This window comes from Notamacropus eugenii, chromosome 1 (genome assembly GCF_028372415.1).
Source record: "Notamacropus eugenii isolate mMacEug1 chromosome 1, mMacEug1.pri_v2, whole genome shotgun sequence".
Taxonomy (NCBI): Eukaryota; Metazoa; Chordata; class Mammalia; order Diprotodontia; family Macropodidae; genus Notamacropus; species Notamacropus eugenii.
The window spans coordinates 507,404,936-507,417,605 of NC_092872.1; the positions used below are offsets into that span (position 1 = coordinate 507,404,936).

Below are 12,670 nucleotides of genomic sequence, written 5' to 3' on the forward strand. Positions count from 1 at the left end.
TGAAACAACTGAACAACAAATCTAGGAAGAAAAAATCAGAAGATCACGTAGAAAGATGGACAGCTGATAGGCTGCCAGGGGGCTCAGTTGGTATTCTCAAATGTCATGAGAAAGGCCTCCAGAAAATCAGGTAGACTCTTTATGGTGAACTTTTGGGAGAACATGAACTAGCATCACACAGCACAGCTGGGATGGATGAATGGTGATCTGAATCACTGGTACCTTTGAAGGGGACTTCTAAATTTATGAGATCACAGAACCATTTGATTACTGGGTATATTAAATACTTTGGGATTAGAGACATGTTCCATGTATTTTTGATGGAACATGGTGGACATGATAATGCTAACAATGACCAGTTTCCTAAAAAGAGCAACCATTAAATATGGCCAATTCTATAGGGCCCAGCTCTGGACAGGACAATCTTTTCTTTATGGAGCCTGTCACTGTTTATGTTTGAAATCAGGGGTATAAGGAACCCACATTCAGTTAGCTAATTGTAATACCCATGACAGGTGCATGAAAGAAGAGAATAGTACTTCCCATCTGTAAAGCTCTTTGTACTTCACAACTGTTTTTACATGCTTTTTCTTTTCCCAGCAATCCTGTGAAATGGGCAGGAGAGAATCTTGGTTCTACATCTATGTCATGTATGATGAAGCCCAGGTTGCATGGCCAAACATATTACCAATGTTGACTTGGACATAAGAAATGACATCAATTACAGGATCCAGGATATATATGACCGGAAGAGTACCCAAGGTCACAAGGTCACCTTGTTAGCAGAGGAGATGGGACAAGAACTCCTGGTTCCTGGGCCATTCTTCCCCTCACCACCACCCCCCTCCCATAGCAGAGCCAATGCAGGAAATACTCATTGATTACGAATTTCCAGTATGATATGGTGGAAAGAGCAATGCTTTTAGAGTTAGATACACGTTCAAATCTATGGTTATCAAGTGTTTTGATATTTGCAAGATATTTTCTTCACAACAAGCCTGTGAACTAGGATATGGAAGCATTATTATCCCTATTTTACTGATGGGAAAGTGAATTCCAGAGAAATTACATGACTTTCCCAAGTTTACAAAAGTAGGTAGAACTCATACTGAGGTATCTTTTAAAAAAAAGCAAAGCAAAACAAACAAGAAAAAACTGAGCCTGGGTCCACCACATCATACTGCATTATAAATATAGTTCCAAACCTGAAGATAGATAGATAGATGATAGACAGACAGACAGACAGATAGATAAAAATTCACAGAATCATAATCTGAGAATCTCAGAATTGGGAAGGAACTTAGAGACTGAACCTGTCTGTGTCTAAAGAGGAATCCCACCTTACTACACTGCCAGCATGTTTTTGTTTCTAAGCCAGTACATCCGTTCCATTTGCTGTGTTGTATTAAGCTAAAATCTGGCTCTCTGCAGTTTTGTCCATTATTCCTACTACTGTTCTCTTGGGCTGACCAAAATACATCTAACCCTCATCCTCATGACAACCTCAAAATACTGAAAGACAGCAATCATATCTCCTGTAAGTCTTCTCTTTTCCAGACAGATTCCTGCCTGGAATTCCTGTCTCAGTTTCTCCACCTGTCACTCATATGACATGGTCCTCTACCCTCCCCAGAATGTTAGCAATAGCTTAGTTATCCTGCTCTATATCTATCTATGTATATGTCCTGCTCTGGACAACTTATATGTCAGGTTAACTTACACGCCTCTGATACATCTGATGTAAGCATCTGATATATGCTGATACAACCAACCTATGTATTGTGTCTATGCCAAATACCAGTTGTGGCCCAGTTTGGCCTTTGTGAGCACCCTGCTCAAGCTCTATGTTAAGAACTTTGGGGGCTGGAATGTTCTGCCCACACTGTTGTCTGAATCGGCCAATTATCCCCCTCTCTCCTCCCTCCTCTAGACAATCACTTCAGAATCAGAGGAGACAGGGACTCGGTGTCAGCGGCTATGTGATTTCCCCTGACAGGGGCTTATTCTTTCTAGGATACCCTGCCCCCTTCTCCCTCCCCAGAGACCCAGCAGGTTGAAAAGGAGGCACAGGCTGCATGCTCTGTGCTCTGCCAAGAGCCAGCCCTAGTTCTCACAGAAATATGCCTTTAATAGCTACTTTTAATACTTGGTTGATTGATAGGTCACGAACTTCCTACAGTAAAAGAGCAGAGATAATAAAACAAAGGGGGTTTTTAGAAACAGAAAGTAGAGGCATTTTTCCAGTTGGTGTCTGAAACTTCCCAAGCTTTCTGGAGGGCATTTCTCCTTTGTTTGGGGTTCAAGATCAGAGAATGCCGAGTCTCTAAATGAGGACCCCTCTCTTCAGCCAGTAAACATCTTAATAGCTTGATAATGTGGAGGGAAAAAAATAACTAGGAAAAAAAAGTACAGAGGAATAAAACATTGAATACATTTAACTATTAACCCTATAGCCTCAAAAACCAGAGAAGAAGGGGAACCAAGTGGAAAAATGAGAAGAGTTTATTTTTAAGAATACAGATGGCACTGCATTGCTTTAGGCCTATTTAAATTCAGGCTAAGGATGAGCGATATCTCAGAATTCTTCAGAGCTGATCTCTCTTTAATGCTGGAAAATGTAACCTGAACTCTGGTACCCATAACTTAAAATCATCATCTTCACCATCCTCTTCCTCATTCTTCTCCTCACAATCATCCCCATTCAGTAATACTAATAGTGATAACTTGAATTTATCTAGGGATTCCCTTCCAGGGAACTCAAAACACTTTTATAGATATGGACTCACAACAATCTTGTGAAAGGCCCTAGGTCTAAACTTGGAGTTTAGAACTAGGAAAGGAGCTCAGAGCTGAACAGTCCAAAGACAAAGAAGCTGAGTCAAAAGTGACTTTCCCCAAAGATGAACACATTGTAGGTAGCCAAACTAGCTTCTGACTCTCATTTCCACCGTTTCTCTCTCCCTGACACCATGCTACCTCCCTTAAGGACTGGTCAAACCATAGCACTAATAAAAATGAGACCTGAAAGATACCTTAGTTTCCTTATCTATAGAATGGGGGGTTGATTTGGTTTTCCGGACTGCACATATTTGTTTCTAAAGATAACATGGGGAAGGGAGTGGTAGGTTAATAGATAATGATAGATTCACCACTCTAAAAAATAAATATATTTTTTGAATGTTTAGGAGACAAAAACAAAAAGCAGTTGTATTACTACAATTGTATTATAGATAAATAGGTAGATAGAGGTGTATTCTACCTATCTATATGTATACATATATATTTATTTATATTTCTTTAAAAACAAACCTGCACATAATAGACATTCATAGTTTCTTATAGCTGCCTCTGTCCTGATTTTTTAAAGTACTGAAATATTTGTGTTGTTGATTGCTAGGCAGGTTGGATTAGATAATCTCTGAGGCCTAGAGAAGGAAATGACTTGTCTAAAATCACACAGTGACCTACGGACAAATCTAGAACTAAGATCTAGGTCTCGTGATGAACTAGAGACCAATCCAGAACTAAGATCTAGGTCTCATGATAAACTAGGAACTAATCCAGAATTAAGATCTAGGTCTCATGATGAACTAGAGACCAATCCAGAACTAAGATCTAGGTCTCATGATGAACTAGGGACCAATCCTGAAGTAAGATCTAGGTCTCATGATAAACTAGGAACTAATCCAGAATTAAGATCTAGGTCTCATGATGAACTGGGGACCATTAAAGAATTAAAATCTAGATCTCATGATGAACTGGGGACCAATCCAGAACTAAGATCTAGGTCTCATGATTATATAAGTCCATTGTCTTTCCTCTTCAACTACTCTCCCTCTCTTAGGTTTCCATTCTGGAGATGGTGAGGATGAATAAATAGGTCAAAGTCACACAGATAATGGCAGAACTGAACTGAAATTATGACTCGTATTGAAACTCTGTGCTTTCAAGGTCTTTATTTTAGCACTGGGAACACTATATCACTTTAATCATTCTAAAAGACCATTAAAAAGAACTGATGCAAACCAGATCAATGAGCATCAATTTGATGGAGAAGATAAGCTGAAAATTTACCTTCAGGAAGATGCTATAGGCTTTGTTTTGTGGTAGTTAGTTCTAGAGATTTGAAAATTGCCTCTTCACCACCATACATACTATGCCCCTTTCTCCTAAAATTTACCTTATTGACTAGTGGCTTTTTATTTCAGTAAGAAGGATGGAAAGAGCATTGGCTCTGGGGCTGGAAAATCTGGGTAAAGACTTGGGCCTCTTCCACTTACTACCTGTGTGGTCCAGGCCTCATCCCTTATAGTTTTGAGGTGGACATCATATGTTATTTTCTATATCAAGATCTAAACCTATTAAGACAGAAATAATGCCCAAAAGATATTGCAAACTTGCCAAAGAATGCATTTGAAGATTGGCTGTGCCCTGATGGAGCTGAGGTGAGACTTAAGGAATCAATGACCATAAAACTTTTGGCAAAATTCATTTAAGTCATTTATTACCATTTGTGCTTTGAAGATTTTAATATTTTTGGAAGAAGGAGATTGTGCCAAGTGAGCTAATTTTTCTCCACCTCCCAGACACTTTAACCCTCAAATGTGGAAAGAACTCGGCTTTAAGAATAAAGACTTGGCACCTAGACTTCCCACGGAAAAAAATGTCAATAAACAGATGTTTTAGCTGGGAGTGAATGAGTGCAAGATCATGATCTTACAAAAACATACACTTAGAGAATTTAAGATCTAGAAGAGACCTTAGAATATAGAACCTAGAAGAACTTTAAAATCTAGAATGTCAAGAAACATGTATAAGAGACCTTATGTAATATGTTTGGGGTGAGTTGACCTATTTATTCTGGATCAATTGATTTAAAGTAGACATAGGTGATAAAATTAAAGAAACTAAAGGATAGGTAACAGAGATAATAAGGTCTTAAATTAACTGTAAGTATTCATATTATTACCCCTTTAGAAAATATGAAGACTTTTAAAGCTAGGATTGATGGAATTAGAAAGCAACTAGTCATAGTCTGGTCAAAGGATCGATTGAACATGCCCCTGATGGCCTTTTAAAAAACAAGACACATTTTCTAGGGAATAAATCAAGACAGGAGATAGCTCTGAGAAATGTGAGCTTTGATAGCAGAGAAGAGAGCTAGTTATGAGAGAAGAGCATAGCTTTTGAGAGGATTTATCCCTTGGTTCTTGGTTCTTGGTTGAGAAGGAAGAAGATCTCACTCTCTCTCTCTCCCTCCCTTCCCATTTACTCTAACATCTAGTGAGCTATTTGTCCAGCAGAGGACATGAAACAGAGAAAGGACCAGACCCAGTTGGTCAAAACAGGAGACCAGAGGAGCTTCATGTTGGGAGAGAGTTGAGTTTCAGGGAGGAACAGGCCTGTAGAGTTTAGGTGAACGATCTGACCAGGAGAGACACTATGCCCAGAAAAAACAGGACCAATTTACCATGAGAAAGGAGTAAACAATAGTGTCCATGCTAGAAGAAAAAGATGCTTAGGATGTGTGTTCTCTGCTTCTATATCTCTCTGTTAGTATACTCTTGGCATATGTCTACTCTTCCCACTGATGCTGTAGTATTTGTGGGAGAGTACACCCCAGGTTTTTTGAGTGGATATCTTTTAGCTACTGTACATGCTTTTCAATTTCAATAAATTGTCCTGCTTTGAGCTAATAGTACTGACTGGCTGATAAATACACCATTGGAGCTCATAGGCTATACTTTTAGGAGTTTGAACCCATTAATCCTGGGGATAATCATCCTTTTAGGAACCCAAAATGTGAGTTTCAGTTGTGGGGAGTAGCTCCATAGGAGATTCTACACTTAGAACATAGAACATCAGAGCTGGAAGAAATCTTAGAACATAGAATAGAGGCAAAGTGACCTTCATCAGTAATCTAGTAAAACAGGGAAACTGAGATCCCGAAAGGAGTAAGTGTTGCCTTGCCACAATCCTCATCTTTGCTTAAGAGGCATATTAGCTTATTCATTCTGGGGAATTTTTCCTGATGGTCTTTAGTATTTTGTCTTATACCTAGTAATTATGTCAAGTCTTCTACTGAATTTCGATCATAAGTTTTGAGAATGTCTCAGTAAATGTTACCAGTTTATTGTTCCTGGGTTTTTGTTATTGTTTTTCCCCAAACTACTAAGGTAACTGCGGCTTACACAATAATTTCAGAACAAGGATAATTTCAGAACAAGGAGGGTTGCTTTGTCATTCAGGCATTGGAAGCCCTCAGGAGTCTGAAGATGGGTGATCAGCACATTGGACAAATAGTCCCTCAGGCTGTTTAAGTCCGCTGATTACTCCCATTTGATTTTTTCTTTCTCACATGAACAGAGGACTGAATATCCTGCTCTCACATTCTTTTGGTTCAGAAGTTTCACTTATGGCTTGTTTCTTAGCGGGGGAGATGGCCTTTCTCTCTTACTTACTTCCTTTTTATCCAGGTTTGTTGTGAGGAAAGAACTTTGTGAACCTGAAAGGTAATTGCCTATTACTATTATTTCTTCAGTTGGGTACGAGGACTCCTCCTTATACCAGCACCTTTTTTCTGAAGTCTAGCATCTGACTTTCCTATTCATTCAGAACCCATACTTCTGGCCATATCTTTAGCAGAGAAGGGCTCCCAAAGGTTAAAAAGTTGCTATAATAGTTTCTCTGGTGTCTAGCCCCATGCCTGGCTATCTCTCTACCAATACACATCCCAACCTTTCACACCTAAGTAGGTGGTTTTATGAGACACTATGGATAAAAAAATTCTGGATGAGTTCCTTGATACTTAGTTAGGTCAGTCCTTGAATAAGATCTGTAGTTCATTTTAGGGCCCAACTTGAAGCATTTCCAGCTTGATAGAACTTATCAGAACTTGTGTTTTATAGGCCTAGGTGTTGAAAATCCACAAACACATCTGTGTTAAAAAAAAAAAAATAGAGACTTGGCAGGGGAGATAGGATACACAGGACCAAGATGTTAATCTGACCCCTCCACAAATTTCCTTTCTGATAAACAAAGAATCTTGTGGCCCATTCCTACTGGTTCATCTCTGTGACAATATTTGTCTCTTTCATATCCTTAAGGAACTAACTCTTCCTGAATGATTTCAACCTTTTTGGTTCAGCTTTCCCTCAGCAATGATGTAGACAATTTGCATTATAACAATTAGGAAGACAATGTAATATAGTAGAAAGGACATTGAACAGGGAGTTAGGATACCCAGGTTCTAGTCTCTGCTCCTCCGGTAATTATTTTGGTGACCTTGGATACGTCGTTTAACACGCAGATACTTATTTAATACTTCTTTTTAGTCTGGACAGCATCCTAGAGACATTATCTTTTTTGATATTTCACACAATCCAATGAGATAAATTACAGGATTATTACTCTTATCTTCCAGATGAGAAAATTGAAATTCAGTGACTTGCTTATGGTCACCTAACTAATAAGCATCAAAGGTCAGATCTGAGCTCTTTGAAGTCCAAATCCAGCATTCTGGAACTTAATCTTCTCTCCAGTAAAATGAAGGGATTGGGGTAGGAGATTATAGGGATTTCAGTTTAGTGCTAGAAGGTACCTTACAGACTATTTAGTCCAAGGGCTCTTCACTTTTTTGTTTCACAATCCCCTTTCACAGTCTGTTGAAACCTATGTATCCCTTCTCAGAATGATGTTTTTAAATGCATAAAATAAAACAAAAATAAATGCATAAAATAAAACATTCAAGAAAGCGAAGGAAACCAATTGTATTGAAATACAATCATCAAAATATTTTTTAAAAGTTCATGGATATATAACCTATATAGAATTGCTTGTCTTCTCAATATGGTGGGGTGGGAAGGGAGGAGGGAGAGAATTTGGAACTCAAAGTTCTAAAAGCAAATGTGAAAAATGGTTTTTTACATATAACAGGAGAAAAATAAAATACTAAATAAATTTTTTTAAAAATTTCATGGACCACAGGTCCATGAGCTCGTGATCCAGTTCATTTCAAAGGTCAGAAAGCTGAGGCCCAGAGAGGTTACACAGTGCCAGAGGTGGAATTTGAACTCAGGTCTCTCTGACTCCAGATCTATTGCTCCTTCAACCATGTAGTGCTAGTTTTGTGATTCCATTTTTTACTTATTAATTCTCAATCTTGAATCTTTTCCTGGGTTCTACAACTAGCCCACATTTTTCTGTACGAATTTTAAAGTTTTATTTTTCCTAAGTATATTTAGCAACTCTTCAACACAGTCAACACATTCCCTGGGGCAGGGGGAAGGGTCTATGCCTTACCCTCTCATCCCAAACTCCTTTTCCTCAGTGTACAGGGGTAGCAAACCAATATATTGGTATCATGGCTTCTTGTCTCTGATGTCCATTGTTGTAGGGCTAGGTGAGTGGGAATGGGGAGGGGAGATGCCAGGTGCAATGGGCATTTAAGCTTCTCACAGGTGTCTATACCATTTATCCAGCCAGGGCCTAAACACCTCAAAGCACCTCAAAATAGAGCCACACGTTCCAATATTCTTCATCTTGGCACTTAAAACAATTAAGAAAATGAGATTCAAACTATTCAGCTTGGTCTGTACCCAGCTGCTCTTTGCAGCTTTGGAAAGGAGATTCTGAGGTCCGCATCCTCTTGCCATGCAAATCTCAGCCTTGGCCTTGAGCCCAGAGTGTCTGCCTGACCCCAGGCTCTGATTCAAAGACACTGGAGGGACTGATCTAACATTATTCTCCCTGGATGAAAGGTAGAGAATAGGATGTCCTGGTCCCCTGGCCAATTCTACCTTAGCCAGGGTGTACCAAGCCTACAAACCATTTTCCAGTGTAAAGGCTGCCTTTGGCATCCCCTTTCAATTTCATCTTCTTCATCTGTAAAACAAGGTGCCGGGGAAAGTTTTCCAGCAGGCCATGAAGAGAAAGCCATTATTTTGCTAATGCTTGCTATAGCCATGAAATATACCCAACCATCTGGTTCTGCTCCTGACATGTTGTTTTTAAATTTTCTTCTGATGTGTTCCATCAACTTTCTCAACATTTCCTGGGCTGGATTCATCCTCCAAGAACATTTTTTCATTAGATGTGAACCTGGTTCTCACTCTGGCAAATTCAACGAATCCCCTAATGCACTGAGTGAACTCACATAGCCTTTGGGAGTGCTTGGGCCAGGAGCCAGTTCTCAGCTGATGAAAACCACTGGCTTGGCCTAAGCAGTCAAATTTTTTAATCCCACAACTCCCTAGGGCTCTTGTGACCTTCCCCTATCCTCAATCTCCTAATCACAACCCACCCTCACTATGGTGTATTGAAAAGAGCATTAATCTGACGGGAAAAAGGCTGGGGTTTAAATCTTAACCTTGTCACTCAGACCCCTAGACAAATCACTTTCCCCCTCTAGGCCTCAGTTTATTCTGCTGTAAAATGAATGTGGGGTGTAATGGAGCCAGCTCAAATCTGAATGTTAAATTTTCATGGTGAGCAGAAATAGACAAACGTTACAAATCAGGCATCAGTTTATTGTACTGTCGATTGTCTGGATTTAAAAATATGGAGAAAAAGTTAAATATACAGATTAAACTTCAAAGTGCATTGTGAAAACATTCCCCCCACTGCCCCACCCCAAGCTGGTTGTTAAACATCACCGGACCATGTACTACATGATTTCCACAATTGCTTCCAGAGTTGAAATTCCATGGCTTGATGGAATTTCTATGCAATGATCATACTACCAGCCTTGCTTTCTTCCTCTGGGTGCCATGAAGACCAAATGAGAGAGCGGATGGGAAAGCACTTTTTAAGGGTAAAGAGCAGTATGAATGGAAGGGATTACTATTGTTTTATTCCCATCACAGTTCAATCTCTCTCTCTCTTTAAATGAAAATCCTATAGTTCATTTCCCTTTCAGCTTCTCAGCAGATCTTCAGGTGGTGGGGGGAGGGGTAGGGGAGGAAGGAGGGAAGGAAGGAGGGAAGTTGTGTGTGGGGAGGGACCTGATCACTCTCCACTGAACCCACAACTTTAAGCAGCACCAGTCAGTACTGGGATACTCTGAATGAATACCTGATCTCTATGGTTACCTTCAGGTTACCTTGGGGCCATACTGGGGGTACCAACCTCTAGTTAATGAATTACTGACTCACTCAAAGAATGAGGAAAAGTTATTTTTCTCTCTTCTTTTGAATGATACTTGGTCTGAAAACAAGAGATGGATATTCTCTCTGTCTCTCTGTCTCTCTGTTTGTCTCTGTCTCTGTCTCTCTCTGTCTCTCTCTGTCTCTCTGTCTCTCTCTGTCTCTCTGTCTCTCTCTGTCTCTCTCTCTCTCTCTCTCTCTCTCTCTCTCTCTCTCTCTCTCTCTCTCTCTCTCTCTCTCTCTCTCTCTCTCTCTCTCTTTTTCTCTCTCCCAACCCCAATAAATTAAGTCCCAGAAGAGTGGGTTATTTAGGATCTCCTTTTGGGGGGGGGGGAGTGAAGGAAGGGAGATGCTAATTTGAGGATAAGGGCCTGGATCTGAAATTGTATTGGTACAACAAGTTAGAACTGTTTTGGCAACTTATAGTATTAGAGAGATGCCTAAAGTGCAGAGAATTTGTGACTTTCCCAGGGTCATGTCAAGTGTGGGACTTGAACCCAGGTCTTCTTGGCTCTAAGGCTAGCTTTCTATCCACTAGACCATGTTGTTTCTGGTGTTAAGATAAAAATGGTAATAGCTAATATATAGATATGGTTCAGAAAAAACACTATATATTATTTCAACAATGCTGAAAATTCCTTGAGAATAGGAATCTGTCTTACTTAAACTTTGTATCTAAGGGCTCTCTACACATTGTGCTTGGACAGCTAAGTGGTGCAGTGGATACAGTGCTGGGCTTCGAATCAAGAAGACTCATCTTCACAAGTTCAAATCCCACCTCAGACTTGTATTAGCTATGTGACTCTAGCATGTCACGTAACCTCATTTGCCTCAGTTTCCTCATCTGTAAAATGAGATGGAAAAGAAAATGACAAACTGCTTCATTAACTTTGCCAAGAAAACCTTCAATGGGGTCGTCAGACACAACTGAAATAAGTCAACAACACACAGTGAATGCTTAATAAATGTTTGTTATGTTGCCTGCATTGTATTCAATTCTCCAACAAAACAGTCATTATACAAGTATGATCCCCTTTTTATAGATGAGAAAACTGAGGCTAAAGAAGATAAAATGGTTTGTCTAAGCTCATCCACCTAACAAGTGGCACAACTTGGCCATGAATCCAGGTCTTCTGACCCCAGACCCAGCATTCTTTCCACTCTGCCACAGCCGCCTGCTTGGCAGGCAATGACCTCGCCTTGACTCTCTGATGTTCACTAAAGCGAGAAAACAGAAGCCCCAGACGAGTCTTGGAATTGTCAGGAGATTAGCTCACTGCTGGAGTCCCTGCTGTGTGCCCTGTCTGAGTGGTGCTGTTTGCTTCATCTAGAGCTTCTAGGGACAAGGACTTTGTGTTCATCTGAGACTGGGCACGCTGACATCCCTGATAAATAATTGGAACAATCGAGAGAACATGAAAATGCCAACAATGCATCCATTGTTTTGGCCCTGAAAAATCCGAGAGAGCAGAGCTAAAGCCGTTCCAGGTTTGAGCTGGGGGTGAGGTTATCCTGAGTCTTAATTTGGACTGCACTCCTTCCTTCAACCAACCCACTCAGTGTCAGATGGAAGGCCAAGGAATGGAGGTCTAGTTCCCCCTTCTAGAGTTTGCTGCCCAAATCTGTTAAATTGGAGGCTTAAACAGCAAGAAGCAAAAAATTCCATCCTTTGGATTCTCCAAATAGCAACATTTGCTGTTGCAGACAGATGTTGTTATCTCTGCCTATACCCCCTATCCTTTGATAGAAATGAAGCCCACTGCTGTTCACCTATTAGGTATTCAATGAATGCCACCTGAATGGACACCCTGATGTAGCATGGTGGGTCTTAATAATATCAAAAAGGAATCCCACCCTGCTTCCTTGAGGAAGGTGCTGACCACATTTCTGAGACTGAGCACATAGCTGGTGACAATAAGTCTGGGAGCTTCATATGGGAACATGAAACTTGTGACTCTGGGGCAGATGCTTTCCAAGGATGGAAAAACCACACTACGAAATGAGCATAATGAATCGGTTTGATTCTTACCTCCATTTTTTGTGTGAGACCCATTTCCATAAATTGTATGGGGGAGAAGAATAATGCCTTAATGAATCCATGATTGGGGGAGAGGGGAAAGAAAAGAATGGCACTGTGTATAGATCTCTTTGGTGTGGATCACAGTGTTATTAGCTCATAGATTTAGAGTTGGAAGACACCTTTGAGGTCATCTAGTCCAGTCCCCTTCTTTGTATAAATGATGAAACTGAAAGCCACAGAGGTTAGGTAACTTAGCTAAGGTCACACAGACAGTAAGTGTTAGTCCAGATTCAAACACAAGTCCCCCAGTTTGAAATCCAACATTCTTTCCACCATGTTATGCTGCCTCTTAAACAACTCCTTATCCATTGGAATTCTTGCCCATGTTTTTCCATAAATCCTCTAGAGAAGATCAACCCAGAACAATAGAAGCCTTCTTTGGAATCTTTTAAGATTTTTATAGATACCCATGAAACACTCAGGCTGCTCATCAGTTAACCTCCACTCT

At 40.2% G+C, this 12,670-nt stretch overlaps 1 long non-coding RNA gene across 1 annotated transcript in view; it reads left to right on the top strand.

The window, feature by feature from the left end:
* The first annotated feature begins 5,877 nt into the window (after window positions 1-5,877).
* Window positions 5,878-12,670, top strand: part of LOC140527147 (uncharacterized) — an 87,437-nt gene continuing 80,644 nt past the window's right edge. Inside the window, exon 1 of the long non-coding RNA XR_011974699.1 lies at window positions 5,878-5,954. This is a non-coding gene — a long non-coding RNA (uncharacterized lncRNA). The remainder of the gene's footprint in view (window positions 5,955-12,670) is intronic.